Below are 16,761 nucleotides of genomic sequence, written 5' to 3' on the forward strand. Positions count from 1 at the left end.
TCACCATAACGTTCGATGTATGTAGTCCATCTCGCCTCACATTCTTACATACCCTCCCACCTGCCCCCTTCCTGGAGGATTTGGAGGTTGGAATTGGTGTTTGAGTACCCTTCAATGGTAGTTGTTTTTCTTATTCCCCTTGATAGTGTTCTACTGTAGTGGGTTGTTATGCATGAGGTTAGATTGTAGGTTCGCAGCAAACTAGATCTGGGGCTATGGAGCAGTGCAACATGGGATACCTGTTTAGCCCAGCCAATAAGAGACTTTGTTCTAGAAAATAAAAGTTGGCTGAGTCGGAGCCGATATTCGGCTCCGAACCCATGAGTAAGAATGTGAGGCGAGTTGGACTACATACATCGAACGTTATGGTGAGTACATAACTTATTGTTTTTTTAATGGTCAAAGGTGTGCCCACTTTGAAATTGAAGGTCTGAGATTGGTGGTACCTGGAAAAAAATCTGCTTACTTTATCAGTGACCAGGATTATCTGTCTGGTAACCCATGGAAAAGGTCAAGGCAGCTAAGCTGCAAGACTAAATTTAGCAAACTAATTTGGAGCTCTAAAAGCATTAGAAGAGTGACCCTAGAAAGTATGCAAATAGGGAACAAATCACTTTCTTCTTATTTGTCCAGGCACTGTGTTGCTTTATGAAGTAGAGCGCAGGAGGAAAATGAATCTTCCAAGTAAGATTTAAAGATATTAAACTATCAGAGCAGTAAACTGTTTTTAAGCAAAGTGCCAAACCTCTTCAGCGTAATGGGCAGAGTTTGTTTTGGAGAAGGGTTAAATAAAGCAAGTGCTCTTTTTTGAAAAGCAGACAATAAGTTGTTAAACTTGTAAAGAGTTTGTATTTTAAAACCCATGATTAAAGTATTGTTTATTTATGGTGTTTTTAAGCTTTATAGTAAATGTATTTATTATTTTATTTATTACTATTGTACTGTATATAGTTACAGCAATTTTGTGTTTATATGTGTTATTGAAAACATTGCGTTTGATGTAAAATCTTGGTTTATTCTTGACTGATAGGAATCTGTTCTGATCCTCTAAACCAGTTAGGCCATTATACAGCTTACGCCAGCCAAAAACTCTCAAGCCAATTCTCTACCCGCAATGCCCCTGTGTTCATTACACCAGATCTCGTTTGCCGCTCTGTCAGCAAGACACGTCGGCCTTCTCTCATCCAAGTGTTGCCTTATTTTTCTACTTTTAGTGAGAAAGTTATATATTTTGCCTTAAACTCCTTCCAGTTCTGTTTGTTTTCTATCGTACTTATAAATTACTGTATTTTCCTTCTCTACCCACCCCTTTTCTAACTCATTGGGTTTTTCTTCATACCATCATTGGCACTAGCCCTTTTCTACGTCAGGTAATCTTATCTACCATCATTGGTAGATTTCTCCTCCTCCTCTTTCCTCTTGTGTGGGTGTAAGAGTGTGGTTTTCTTTTTCAGTGTATTTTTATTTTTGCCCTTCATTTTTGGATATGTCTGACAAACAAACCATGACTGAAAAATTTCCTGACAAACCCCTAAGGGTACGTCAGGTTTCAAATGTGAAGACTGTGATGGGAAGTTGCCCAATTCTGATGGGTATCTTTCTTGTGTATAATGCTTAGGGGCACCTCAGTTGTTACTAGAGTGTGAAATTTGTTAGGGGTTCAAAGAACATTGTCAAGAGTGTTGGTACAAGCTTTTGCTCAAAGGTCTCCTTAAATCCCCCTTCACTGAAGCCTTGTCCAAAGCAGACATGAAAAAGGATCCTTCAAAAAAGAAAAGCCTGTCTGTACCGACCTAATCGTCTGTTCCAGAGGCTCCCACTTGGAATTCCTCGGTTCCGCATTCTTCAGAACAGATGACCAAGGCTCTGAGATTTCAGACTTGACTCCTCCGCACCATAAACCTCTACAGTGCCATCAACTGCCTTGGCAATGACGTCTGTGGTTAGTGGCTCAGCACCGGCTTCACCTATTTCAATGCAGCCTGCTACATCAGCACCAATGCAATTTCAATCTACCCTCTCAGCGCTGAAATCTATATTGGAAGTGCCCAGGACAAGATATTCTCCTATGATAGATCCCTATGTAGGACAAGTACTAAGCCCATTTTTAGAATGCCCTGAGTCTCCTTTGGCCCTCTTGATAAAGTCCTCCAGGAGTCTCTCAGAACTGGATGTCATTTGGTAGATCAGCTGTTACTGGCCAGAGGTATCCCTTTCCCTTCTCATCTGGATTTGGAATCTTTTCTCCTGGGACTCCTAATTATCACTGTCTGACCACGACTGCAGTTTCAGAGCACAGCACTTCAATACCCCCGGTACCGTCTGTCTCAGTTCCAGAAGTTGCTCTGACCTCTTCAGTTCCTGTTTCAGAGCTGAGTCTTGGGGTCAAGACCCCTCCTTCGGTTCTGGGGTTCCCAGATCTGCACCCACTTTGGGTACAGTGTCAGTCTTGGTTCCAGAAACCCTGGCCTTGGAGGGTGGCTCCTAAGAACTGAGTATGACCTCTGTTCCGAGGTGGTCTTTCTCGGTTCTGGGCTCCAAATTCTCTTTCTACAGGCTCCCAACTGGTCCCACCCATATCGGAGTGACATGTTTCCCTTTCCTCTGGTCCAGATTTGACACCTATATCTACAACAGGACAGCGAGCACCAAAACTTCAAGTTATCCATCCACAGGGTCCTTCTTCAGAGTCCTCCCCAGAGATCCCCACTGAGGAGCCACCCCGAAAAAGAACTTGCAAGAGGAAGCATCTAGATTCCCCTGAAGAATCTGTCACAAAAGACCTGAATTTCGATGAAGGGGAGAGTTCCCCACAGTCACCCCCTAAGGATGTCTCCTTTGGAGACATCCTCAAGATTTTGAAATAGAGGGGTAACTGGAATTCCCAAGTCCCATCCTCTGAGGACATTGTGTAGTTGCAAGCCTTTGGTGCTCAGCCATCTACCTCCTGGGTATCTCCACCCGCTGACTACCTGTTAAAACTAATCATGCAGCGGGCTTGGAAGGCTCCTGACTCCACAGAGCCTGCTCATCGGAAGACCACCAATATTGGGTAAAGGGTTTGTCAGATGCCATGGTGGTGGCAGCAGCCACTAAAAAGGAACTAGCCGACTAGAGTCCCTCTGTTAATCCTCCAAACAGAGTCCAGGACGATAGACGGGGTCTGGAAAGTGGATCTGCACTTCATCGACCTTCGTACTTGGGTCCTTGAATTTTATGGCACATTTTACAAGACTCCAGAGAGACCTGATTAAGGAATTATCAGAAACTCTAGGTGGAGCTGTGTCCGGCGAAGTATAAGATATGGTTGCCTCACAGCTAGCCACCCTGGTATCCATTTTGAACTCATCGCCCATGCAGTTGAAGCGATGACCAGGGCAGCTAGTTCCAGTGTTGCCATTAGGTGACATGCCTGGATGCGCTTGTGTGACTTTGCGTAGCCCTTCGTCTTCCTTTGTCAATGCTCCATTTGACGGTTCTTCCCTGTTTGGCCCTAAAGTTAAGGACACACTTACCAGATGTGAAAAGGGTGGTAAGACCTTGTCTGCCTTGGGCATTAATTTTTCTACTCTTCAACGATCCTTCTCCAGGAATCAGAGGAGTGGGAAAATGTGGTTCAAAAAGTCTCAGAAATCTTTTCATGATGCATGTGGCAACGGTTCTCTTCGAGGCAGAGGGGGGAGCTCAGATGGAAGACGCCAACCCCAAGGCAGAGGTGGCCTATGAAACCAGGGGTCCAGAGATTCCTTCTCTGGACAGCCCTACCAGTGTTGTTGAAAGGTGGCCTGATTGCTTACCTATGGAAGACTTTCTCTGCACCTGTCAGCCTGGTGGCAAATGACAACTGATTCATGGGTGCAGAAGATCATTGCCAGAGGCTACAGTATCCCTTTCAATAAAACTCCCAGCTGTATATGTATATCTACATGGTGCTGAGGCTTAAGTGTGTGGCAGAAGAGCACTGCTGCCTTGGGCTGTGATCAACACCAGTTGTATCCAAATATGTGTTATAAAACAGTGTAAGAAACTTCTCTATGTGGAAGATTTTCAGTCCATATATTTCTAGTTAATCACTGTATATTAATCAGATCAGACAATAGTAGTAGAAGTAGCGAACGTAAACCCGTCAAGTCAAAAAGTAATAATAGAAAATATATAATTCTACAGCATTACTAAGTATTCGAAAGTAATCCAAGCAAGGCAGGCCGTCTGTTTCCAGTCGAAAATCCTTTATTAAGTACACAGACAAGCGATCCAAGTAAAACAAAAATAGAGTAATAATTTCCTCACAAGCTTTCTAAATATATATATACTTTTTATCAGGCATGGGAGTGGTTTATTGTGCTGTAAGACAAAGTGTTATTGGTACACATGAAGACAAACTTGTGTAAGAACGCAAAAACTGCACAGCAACACCCACGAATCCTTGACACAGCACACTAGTCCCAAAGCAAAGTACACAAGAAAGCGAAAGATGTACTTTAATAACTTTAAGTGTACAACAATATAATCCACTTTTCGTTAACACAAATAGTTCAACTTCTTCAGAAAAATTCATTCAAGAATTTTTCTGAAGAAGTTGAACTATTTGTGTTAACGAAAAGTGGATTATATTGTTGTACACTTAAAGTTATTAAAGTACATCTTTCGCTTTCTTGTGTACTTTGCTTTGGGACTAGTGTGTTGCTGTGTTATTGGTACACATGTTAAATTCATATCCCTTCCCCCATCAGTGTGACATTCGAGCTGGTCCTGCCCTACCTAGTAGCTGTCTTAATAATATATAGCCCTAATGTACTTTAATGGTACATCTTATTTAACCAAATTATTAAGTAGATTATTAAGTCTGTGATTTTATCCAAGGCAATATACTACATGGCTGGAAATATATCAACCTTAGTTCATTTTGTGATCAAAAATTATATATAAATATATGCATATACATTTTGCATGTAAAAATCAGTTTCTATTTTCATAACCTATTGTTAACAAAGATCGCTTTCGTCCTTCTAGACTTCAGGTTTGTGTACAAGAACCCTAAAAACCTATATAATTGTATAATTAGTTAGTATTGTTATTACCATCATTTTGAATAAAGTGGAAAAAAGAGAACTAGAAAAAAATAAGACAAAATGTATTTATGATGATGGAAACAAAATATACACTTAAATATCAAATGATTTAAAATGGTATTTAAAACCAGTTTGTAGAAAAAAATAATAAAATAAAATAAAATACAATTAGTCATGTAAACAATGTGGCAATTTTCTAAGTTCCAGTGCACTTTTAATTGAACAGTAATAGTTTAGTCCAGGCTTTCTAAAAGAGTTCAGCTTTAATTGCCACATGAGTTCATGTTTCTCCAGAATATTCGGGATGTCTCCTTCAAGATCACCCATGTCTATGTGATCCAGGATCTGGAACTTAAAACCTGTGTGTCTTTTATGAAGAGAAAGGTGTTTGGCTAGTGCATTATTTTTACATCCAGAGCGGATTTCTGACAGATGACAAGAAATCCTTCGCTTGAGTTTATTTACAGTCTTCCCCACATAGAATGTATCACATTCATTGCACTGTGCCCTGTAAATTAATTTTTTAGTGTTACAGTCACCCCCTGCACTGGTTTTAATGATCTTCTTTAAATAAGGGCAATAAAAACTATCACCTTGCTGTATAAATATACAAAATGTACAATTAGTTTCACATCTTTTAGTGCTTTTCTCACATGGTCTAGGTTTAAATTCAACAAAACTTCTAATATTCCTGGCCTTCCTATAAACAAATGATGGGGTTTCACCTAAGATGTTAATCAGAAAAGGGTTTCCTGTGACAATGTCCCAGTTTTCTTCAATAATATTTTTGATACTGTGATAATCCAAAGTGTATGTCAGGATACAGCTATTTTTGCATTTGTTATTCTCTGTGGAATTACTTAACATTTTTCTACTGGGGAGGTTGAGTGAAGGTGCTTCAGTCCTTTTCAGTTCTATAATGGGTTCCAGGATGTTTTTTAACATCTGACTTTCATAGCCTCTCAATAGAAAATCATTCTCTAAGTTGTTCAGGTTTCACAAAAATGGTTCCATCTCTGTGGTAATTCGAGCTAATCTATAGTCTTGGGATTTCACTACATTATACTTGGTTTTTGTAGGATGTAGACTTTTACTGTGGAGTAATAAGTTAACCCTCGTTGGTTTTCTGAATAGATCAGTGGTGATTCTGTTATTGCTGGTGTCCTTGGAAATCTGCATATCTAAGAAAGTGGTTGAAGTACAGGTATGGGAAGAGGTAAACTTCAGGAAGGGGGTTGTTTGATTGAGGTAAGTGATAAAATCTCCAAGATGCAAGGTGTCACCTTCCCACACAATAAAGACATCATCAATAAAACGTAAATACTGTACAGCCAAAGAGCACAGTTACGAATTCTGGCTTACCAGGAATTCACCCACCTTGCTATCATCTCACTGCCTTCTATTCCTATCCTGCCAGTAGTGATTATATTTTGATTACAAATACTTTGCATTTTTATGCATGCACACTGTATTTAGTAGTAGCTAGTTATACATTTTAAAATGCAACAACCTCTTCCTGCTTTTATGATAATGTGCTACCATCTTTTTCTCACACCAAGGTCGCAATTACAGTATACTTATAAAATATGCTAATCATACTATTGATGTGGTAGCTATGGTCGAGCAGTCTCTCTACAAATTTTGCATGCCAGCACTTATTCACCACTTTTCTCCAACTATGCTTGTATAACTCATTACATGTGAGTGATACCTGCAGGTGCATCTGTAGTTGACTCCTACTGACACCTCTAGGCATCAGATATTACTGGTTCATATTTGCATCAATAATTCTAAAACTGTTATCTACAAGGTTTTAAAAAAAATCATCTTCAAGCTTACGCAATGGCAAACTCAACTGCGTTAATATTTGACCTCTAATGCAGATAAATATTAACTGTTGTTTTTATAATATTAATTTTTATTGAAATAATTTTCACATTTTTTCTAAATATCTTAACCAAGTAATACAGACAGAACTCCTTATCCTCATTTGAAAGCTCTCAGCTAGATGAATAGAATGCTGCTGACAGTGTGTTCAGCTTGAGTGGTTGCTGAGATATTGTAAGTTGTTTGCAAAATATTACAAATGTAATGGTTAGTGGGTTTACTGTGACTTATAAAATTGTTTAAGACCTAGAACTTAAAGAATAATGTGACTATAAAATTAATTTTTTCTGATTAGTTTTTCATTTATGCTTCTTTCATAACCCCCTATGGTTCCGGTTCCAGAGATATTAACATTTGTTTGAAATGTGAGGATGTAATTTGATTCTGTCAAAAGGCTTGGGCTCTGCCCACTGGAAGTTGCAGTGCAAACTTCCTGAGCTCCATTAGAGAGAATGAGATAAATTAACCTTGACGCAATATTTTTTAATGAAATAATACAATTTGTAAATAAATTAGGTAATGCACTTTTAAAATTAAGCATAAGGACGCACACATTTCTTGTTTAGGAAAAGAAGCATTAAAAATTTGATCAGGTAGATGGTATTAGAAAAAAACACTATTGGCTGTCTAGCCCAATTGCTGCCTATAACTAAAGGCAACAATAATCTACATCCCTCTGACTGAAGACCATTTGCCAGTTCAAAAAAATCTTAGAAGCAAAATTTAGACTCAAACTCTCTCTTTGATTGCACAGCAGGCTTCCTCTGATGTTCATCGTGTTTCACTGTTGCAGTCATGACTGTAGGGTTCTCCCCTGCCGGCAGGCAGTCCTCGGTTGGCCAGAATCCCAAAGTCTGGGTCCGGCGTTGGCTGTTCAGCCATGCTCCCTGACGTCAGAGTGCCAGGAGTACAAAGCTGACAGCCAACGCCATGTTCTCCAGTTTTTCTTGCCGTGCAGTGATAGCAGTTCGCAAGTGCCGGTCGGCTGACTCCTGACAATTTTTTCTCAACAAACTTCAGTCCAAAGACTTTCTTCTCCTACTCAAAGCTAAGTACCCCGTTGAAACTTTTTCTTGCTCCAGTCCAATGTCAGAAAAAGTTAATAATTGTATTTCATGTGGGAAGCAAATACCTCATAAGGATTTTCATTCTTACTGTATTCCTTGCTTAGGCCCTGACCACGACGTAGCTAGTTGTCGGTTTTGTGCTAGATTCAATCAACGTACAATTAAACAAAGGTACGATTTTGCATTTCATTACTTCGGTAGGCGTTTTAATTACAAAATGTCGTCGGATACGGTTCCGGCTACAGGAGTTCACAAACGACGCAAGGACAAAGACAGGCCTCCGAGGTCCAAATCAGACGATATCGTTCAAGCAGAGCCAGCTTCAGGTTCGGCCGTCGTCAGTGTGGCACTTTTGCAGCCTCTGTCGTCGGCCATTTCGGAACCTATGGCCGAAACGGACTCCCACGAGGAGCCAACTAGGCCTTTGAATATTTCTGTTGTAGGACCTTCGGACAATGCTCCTTCGGATGGGTCCGGAGCCGCTGTGCAGGTACCGGCTTCCGAAGGGGTTTTCAGGCCTACTCAACTTCTAATAAAGGCAAAGCCTCCTTCCAAATCAAAGACTGCAACACAGGCCTCTTCTGATCCGGCTCCCAAGTCACAGAAACAGTTACTTAAGATGACGGAGGACTTACTTACTATGATTAGGGGTTCACATCCCCCTCCAAGACAGGAAGTTTACTATGACTCCTCTGATCAGGCTTCTGTTTCTTCAGTTTCTTCTTCTGACCAAGAATATTCTTTCCCTCCTTATGAGGATTCTGATGCTGAGGAATCCATTCCTTCAGCTTCTCCCCCTAAGGACTTCTCTTTTGGGGAAACTTTGCATGAAATGAGGGAACATTTCCACTGGGAAGGACAGGAGTATTCGGAATCTAAGAAAAGACTAAGGGATTTTCTTCTTCTTCCCCAACATAGACCCCTGGCTATTCCTCCTATTTTGGATATTGTGGATGATGCTTTTTCGGAGGCTAACTTAACCCCTGACTCTTTTCCTCCAGCTCCTGTTAAGCCTGACAGATATTACAGGGTTCTTGATTCCCACCAATTTTTTATACAAGAACCCTACTGCTGACCCTGAAACCCTTTCTCAGGGCCTAAGGGAGTTAAGGCCGCTTCTGCTAAAAACCCCATTCCCACTGAGAAGGATTCCAGATCTTTAGAAAGATGGGGCAAAAAAGTGTACACTTCTGCTACTTTATCTATTAGGGCTTTAAACTGTCAGTTTCATATGCTGAAATACCAGCAATTTCTCCTGTCTGTTTTAAAACAAAAGCTAACTTCCATTTCCGCCTGTGCAGATGATAAGGAATTACATGACTTAATGCATGCCACTGAACAAGTTGGGAAGCATGGTTTACACTGTGGATTTGATGCCTTGGAGGCTTCTTGTAGGGCTGCTGCCTCTGGCACAGTAATTAGAAGGCATGCATGGTTAAAGGAACAAAATTTGCCAGATCAAGTAAAAGCTAAATTATTGGCATAATGTTTTGTTTGGATCTAAAGCTGAAGAGGTGATTAAAAAGATGGAGGACAAGGCAAAATCCATGCAAACAGTTAAAGATTTCTTACAAGTACAGCCACCCAGATTTAGTAGGAATTGGCCTACTAAAAATTGGTCCTTTCCCAATTCAGACAGGCCTCAGAGGGGTAGATACAGACGCTCCCGAGGAAGGCCTCAAACACAAGCCTCTTATAGACCAAGACAGTGGACTGCTTCCACCCCTAGGGGAGGAGAGGACAGGTCGCAAGCTCATAGGAAACAGACTCAATGCCTCCCTCTGTTGGGCTGCAGGAACTTCTTGCCTGGAAGCCCCTCTCGGAGGAAAACTTTCTCTTTTTCACCAAAATTGGACTCATATAACCCAAGACAAGTGGGTTCTGGATGTGGTTCCAAGAGGATACAAATTCCATTTTCATACCCTACCAAGGCCAAGCAGATAGCCAGATCTTCCAAAACATCAATGGACAGAGGCCTTAAACCAGGTGGAAGCTCTCTTGGCTATGAAAGCCATAGAACCAGTTCCACTTTCAGAGATGGGACAAGGTTTTTACTCAAGGCTCTTTCTAGTCCCCAGGAAGCAAAATTCATGGAGACCCATTCTGGATCTGTCAGTCTTGAACACTTTTCTAGAGATACCAAAATTCAAGATGCTTACTCTACAGCAGCTACTTCCAATGCTGACCAAAAATGCATGGATGGTAACTTTAGATTTAAAGGAGGCATATTTACACATTCCCATCAGGCAGGACCGCAGAAATTACCTCAGGTTCAAGGCCGGATCGAGGCACTTTCAATTCTCTGCACTGCCCTTTGGATTGTCTACTGCGCCCAGGGTCTTCACCAAATGCCTGGCTCCAGTAGTAGCTTATTGCAGACTCAAGGGAATTCAAATTTACCCTTATCTGGATGACTGTCTTATTCAGGCAGACAGCAAGGATGTCTTACTCCAGCATCTACAGTTTGTTCAGAATCTTCTCAAGTTTCTGGGATTCACTGTAAACATAAAAAAGTCAAATTTGACACCCTCACAACGGATAATTTTTCTGGGAGCTTCTCTAAACACAACAACCCAGATGGCATTTCTGACATCGAAAAACAGTTACAGCTGGCTTCAACTTTCAAAACCTTGGCAACTTTAACTCAGCTATCTGCAAGGAGATTCCTGCAGGCTTTGGGTTACATGGCCTCCTGCATCCTTCTCGTACCATATGCAAGACTACATATGAGGAAAATACAGTGGTACCTAAAAAGTGTATGGTCTCAGCATTGCCACAGTTTAGACATACTGATCTCCATCCTGCCTTGTCTTCAAAAGGAATTCCTTTGGTGGTCCAAGGCATGTACTCTAAACAAAGGAAAACCCTTCTGTCTCCCTCCTGCCTCTCAGATACTAACCACGGATGCCTCAGATTATGCATGGGGAGCCCATTTTCAAGGCAACTGTCTGCAGGGCCTTTGGACAAAGGATCAAAAGCATCTGCATATCAATTTAAAGGAAATGTTAGCCATTCAGAAAGCTCTGTTGGCCTTCAGGAAACTTCTACAACCAGGACAACTACTGATACGGACAGACAACACCACAGTTATGCGGTACATAAACAAGCAAGGGGGATCTCATTCCTACCCCCTTTGCAGACTAGCCATGGATCTGTGGAACACAGCTCTAGCTTGCAATCTGGACCTTCAAGCTCAGTTTCTACCAGGAAAGCAAAACTTCCTGGCAGACAGTCTGAGCAGAAACCTTTCGGACCCACACGAGTGGATGCTGGACACCGAAATATTCAAGATGATAGCAGTCTGGGGATGTCCTCAAATAGACCTCTTTGCATCCCACCTCAATCATCAACTACATATTTTTTGCACCAGGACTTTCCACGAACAGGCTTGGAAAGTGGATGCACTATCATTCAGTTGGAGAAACCTCACGGGATATGCCTTTCCGCCTCTTCCTCTTCTTCCACGGGTATTATTAAAGATCAAACAGGACAAGCCCAAGATGATAATCTTGCTGGCCCCAAATTGGCCGCGACAGTTTTGGTACCCAACTCTGAAAAACCTTTGTCTGGAGCCCCCTTGGGTTTTACCACAGACTCCGAACCTTCTGTCCCAACACCAGGGTCAGGTTCTACACTCCCATGTCAGAACTCTCAGCCTGGCGGCCTGGTTAATCCAGGGTCTTTGATTCATTCTCTCCTACCCAAGCAGGTTATGGATGTCATTTTAGAAGCCAGACGTCCTAGCACTAGAAAATCTTATGCAGGAAAATGGAAAAGATTTTGTTCTTGGATGCAGGCTCAGGATTCTGATCCTCTTCTTCCTAACATTCCTTTGATTTTACTTTACCTGACAGACCTCTTGCATAAGGGTCTCTCTTTCTCTTCCATTAAGATACATGCCTCTGCTATTTCTGCTCATTATAATACAGACCCTCCAATCTTTTCCCACCAGCTCATGAGACAGTTTCTCAGAGGAGCTAAGAACTTAAGGCCCCCTAGATCTCCTCCCATTCCTGCTTGGGATCTCAACTATGTTCTGGAAAAGCTCACCTTACCTCCTTTTGAGCCTGCTGCCACTTCTGACATCAAGTTTTTATCTTGGAAAACAGCCATCCTGTTAGCTCTGACCTCTGCCAGGAGAGTTTCAGAGTTGCAAGCTCTTATGGCTGTGGAACCTTATATTATTTTTCATCAAGACAGGGTGTCTTTAAGGACTAATCCTACTTTCATGCCTAAGGTGGTTTCCAAAGTGGCTTTAAATCAAACTATTCACTTGCCAACTTTTTCCCCACTCCTCAAAATAAAGGGAAAGGATCTTACATTCCTTGGATGTACACAGACAACTACGTTTTTACCTGGACAGAACCAAGGACATCAGGAAATCAGAGCAATTGTTTGTTTCTTATGCTTCAAGTTCCCAAGGTAAAGCCATTTCAAAACAGACCATTTCTAAATGGATTGCTCATGGAATCAGATTTTGCTATTCACACCATGGAAAGCAAATCTTAGGGAGTATAAGGACTCATTCCACCAGAGCTGCTGCCACGTCCGCTGCCTTCCTCAGGGGAGTTCCTACCAAAGACATTTTGGAAGCTGCAACTTGGAGTTCAGTGCATACTTTTTCAAAGCACTACAATCTACCTCTCTACTCTAAGTCTAGGGAAGGCTTTGCTTCTGCAGTCTTGCAGGGCCTTTTAGCCACCTCTTCTTCTTTATGACCACCTCCCTTACATTCTGCTTTGGGATTCTACCCTACAGTCATGACTGCAACAGTGAAACACGATGAACATAGTACAGTTGTGTACACTTACCATAAATGTAGATGTTCGAGTGTCTTCACTGTTGCAGTCTGGGTTTCCCTTCCTCCTGTCCCCTCTTATTTTTACTTTTGTGCGGCTCCTTTTTTCACCATTCTTCTGAGGTGTATTTGCAAAGGGTATGGGACCTTATTCATTTTGGGACTCCTGACATCTGGGGCAAAAAAAACTGGAGAACATGGCGTCAGCTGTCAGCTTTGTACTCCTGGCGCTCTGACGTCAGGGAGCATGGCTGAACAGCTGACGCCGGACCCAGACTTTGGGATTCTGGCCGACCGAGGACTGCCTGCCGGCAGGGGAGAACCCTACAGTCATGACTGCAACAGTGAAGACACTCGAACATCTACATTTATGGTAAGTGTACACAACTGTACTTTATCTGCAATCCATGTAAAGTATTTATTCTCTGGTCACACCTTTATTAAAAGTTCACCAGACTGGAGCAACTGTAGAGCTGCTTTTCAAAGAAAGAAATGCTTTACTTGAAAATCCAGATGAGTGGTAGTGTCTTTTTGGATAATTCCTTCTTTTCTAAGTTTGTTGAAGTTATGACCCCTCACATTCGCTTTGCCAGAATTTTAAATCTAAATGTTGTGTCTTTTGGCTTTTCCCGGTTAGGGGTCGCCACAGTGGAACTCCGATCTGCTAATGATTGGCAGTAGATTTTTATGTGCCGAGTTGCCAGCCCTGACGCACAGCCTTCAATGAAGGTACACCCATTCATGCATGTCTCCACACACAAGATGCTTTAGCTGAGAATCGAACAGGACAATGTCTTACTGTGAGGCGACAACGCTACCGCAGCACCAATAACTTCTCTAAAATAAAAATTGCTTAAGTAATAGTTATAACCTCAAATAAGGTAACAGCATTTGACAGGCAGTAAGTACCAGTCTGAGGAGCTCAGAGCTCTGCTAATATATGTGTATGTCTGAAACCGTTTCTTCATCAAAGTTACGCTTCACTTTTATTTGTGGAGGGTTTACGTAAAATCTTGTACAATTCCTCTTTCACATCATACAGTTTTGTTGCTAATTAACTACTCGATTTTTACTGAGAACTACAGGTTTTGTATATTTTTTTCACAGTTTTAAATGTTTTAAGAGTGGTGGTAAGTTCTAAATCTATTTCAAAAATTGGAAGCAAGCTTGGTTAAAGAATCTTTATCTTTAGGCTTACGTTTGTTCTTAAATTGCTTCTTCCTTGAATTTCTTTGACAGTGTGATACACTTGAAACATTTTTTAATAACCATATAAAACTTAAGAGCTATAAAAATGGAATGCTGTCAGCCTCACTACAGGACCTCTTCCACTTAACAGGACATATTTGATGACTAGGTGACTTCCATGCACTATTAATCATTCTGTGACCAGAGCCAAGAAGTCTGTGAGGGACAAGATTCTGAGGCACATACAGCCAAAATACTGTAACATAGCATTTGCATTGTCCAATATAGGTTTCAACTAAAACATATACCCAAAATTACTGTTGCCCAGCACTGGGGTGAACTGTGTATTTGTGTTGTACTGCCTTTAATCATATTGTTACCTAGCCATTTTGGTGACCTCTGTTTTGGTATTTATTTTGTATAGATATACACACACACCCACGTTATCTATACACAAAAAAGCCACCAGAACCAGTGTAAGCACTACAAATACTGTACTATGGTAGCTTTGTCACCTCACAGCAAGACATTGTCCCGTTCGATTCTCAGCTAGAGCATCTTCTGTGTGGAGGCATGCGTGAATGAGCATGCCTTCGTTGAAGGTTGTGTGTCAGGGCTGGTAACTCGGCACGTAAAAATCCACTACCAAACATTAGCGGACCGGAGTTTCGCTGTGGCGACCACTAACCGGGATAAGCCAAAAGACACAACAACAACTGTACTATGAAGACATTCAAGGTTTTTGTTACACCTGGCAGATAAAACAAACTAGTATCACCACTGGAAGTAGCTTTCTGACTGTAATTGTGCTTATATGTGTATAGTACTGATGTCAGACATTGGTACCTAGACTGTCTTGGTATTTAGTGTGTCATAAACATGTACAGCCAAAACACTGCTATTGGGTTCCCCTACATTTATTTCAGTACAAACATGTATACCCAAATACTGTTATACAGCATATGGTATGAACCTGAGTCTTCACTGTTCTAGAGCATGGTTGTAACAAACTGGAACGATAGGGTGGTTTTGGAAATTACAGAAAATTACTATATTTGACGCATTTTTGTTAATCTTTCTCTAAGGCAGCCCTGCGACAGATTGGTAAGGTCTGATTTTTAAACTTTTATTACTACAAACCCATTATTTGCCACACATTTTGTGCACTTTGCACAGCTACAGAGCTCTAACAGTATGTTAGGTAGGTTATGAAAAGTATGATATTCATATTTTTGTGCTTACCTGTGTAAGGGAGCATGGCAAGATGATAAGTAAGGTGTTATTTTGAAGATGGTGTCACAGTAACAGATTTCTTATGTTTGTCAATATCTGTAAATGAGTTTCAAATGTGTAAGGTATCATTTGAAGCTTTCATTACTACAAACACATAGGTCAACAAACATGTTTCTGCTGCTGTGCTGCACATATACAATAGTTTTATGAACACCTGATTTGATGTTATCTATGTCACTATTCCTCACACTTGAGTTGTTGGATCTGACATTGGCTCCGAGCTGGCAACTTTGCAGATAGCTTCTAGGCTTGAGCTCCTCCCACTCCCATGATCCCTTGCTGCCCTCTAACCCCTCAGATCACGTTTGCCATGTTCCGCATCAGATGCATATTCTCTGGCTCGAGTCTACAGTGAGGATAAGTAGCTGTATTTTCTAAAAATGTTTTCTTCTATAACAGAGTTTGCTGTTAGAGTTTAGTGTTTTCAGTGCAGTAGTGGTAATTTTAGTCCCTCCCATCCCATTTTGTTTCTCGGTGTTTTAGCACCCTTTTGGTAGTGGCATTACTTGGTTGGTTTTTGGTTTAGTTTAGTACTTTGTGGTTTATTGTGTTGTTACAGTCCATAGTGGTATTGTGATCGGCTGTGTTTTCTGGCTCTGACTTTCACTTGATTTCCTGGTTTTGAGTCCAGCATGTCCCTTAGGCTTAACGTTAATCCACCATGGCTGACAAGCCAGTTAGTTTCAAAAGGTCCTCCTCATGCGGTCAGAAGATGCCAGTGTCCGGTTCGCATGATGAGTGCCTTTACTATTTAGGCATTGACCACTTGGAGGTTGAATGTGACATTTGCCCTGCATTCAACCCCAGTGCTTTGGTTGAGTGCTGAAAAAAGCTCCTTTTCAAAGGGTTTTCTCAAGGGGGTCCCTTGGGCCAGTCTCCTACCAAGCTTGGACCCTCCAAGCATAAAAGAAAGGCCCCTTCGATCCCCTATTCTTCCCCCTCAAAAAAGGCAAGACTGTCGGATCACAGTTCCTCAGATCAGACTCCACCCTTGACCCAGTTGGATCCGATCTCCTTGAGTCTTAGGCCCCATGACCCTCCCCATGGATCCGGGGCTTCCACTCAGAGGCCCTCAAATCCAAGGTTACTAGAATCTACTGCTGCTGCCAAGGTCTCTGGATTGAGGCCTTCAGATCTGGCCATATCTGGACCAGCCACGGATCCGGCTTCCTCATGTCTGAGTCACATGGGATCCAACTATTTGGATACTTGCTTGCCCTTGGATCTGAGGCAGTTGGAGCCAGGATCGGTATCGGATCTCATGAATAACATAGAGGATTCCCCCTCAGTTTCTGGCTTGGGGCAGTTCCCTTCTGCATCCAAGCACATGAGTTGTTCCTCCAAGAGGAGGTCCTTGGGATCCAGGCATCCATCCCTAGATAGGTTTTCCACCTCCTCTAGGTCCTCCAGGAGTTTGCTTTCAACAGATAATGACAGGATGATGAGGTCCTTCCTT

This window comes from Protopterus annectens, chromosome 6.part0, assembly GCF_019279795.1.
Source record: "Protopterus annectens isolate FY-2018-M chromosome 6.part0, PAN1.0, whole genome shotgun sequence".
In the NCBI taxonomy this organism is placed as follows: domain Eukaryota; kingdom Metazoa; phylum Chordata; order Ceratodontiformes; family Protopteridae; genus Protopterus; species Protopterus annectens.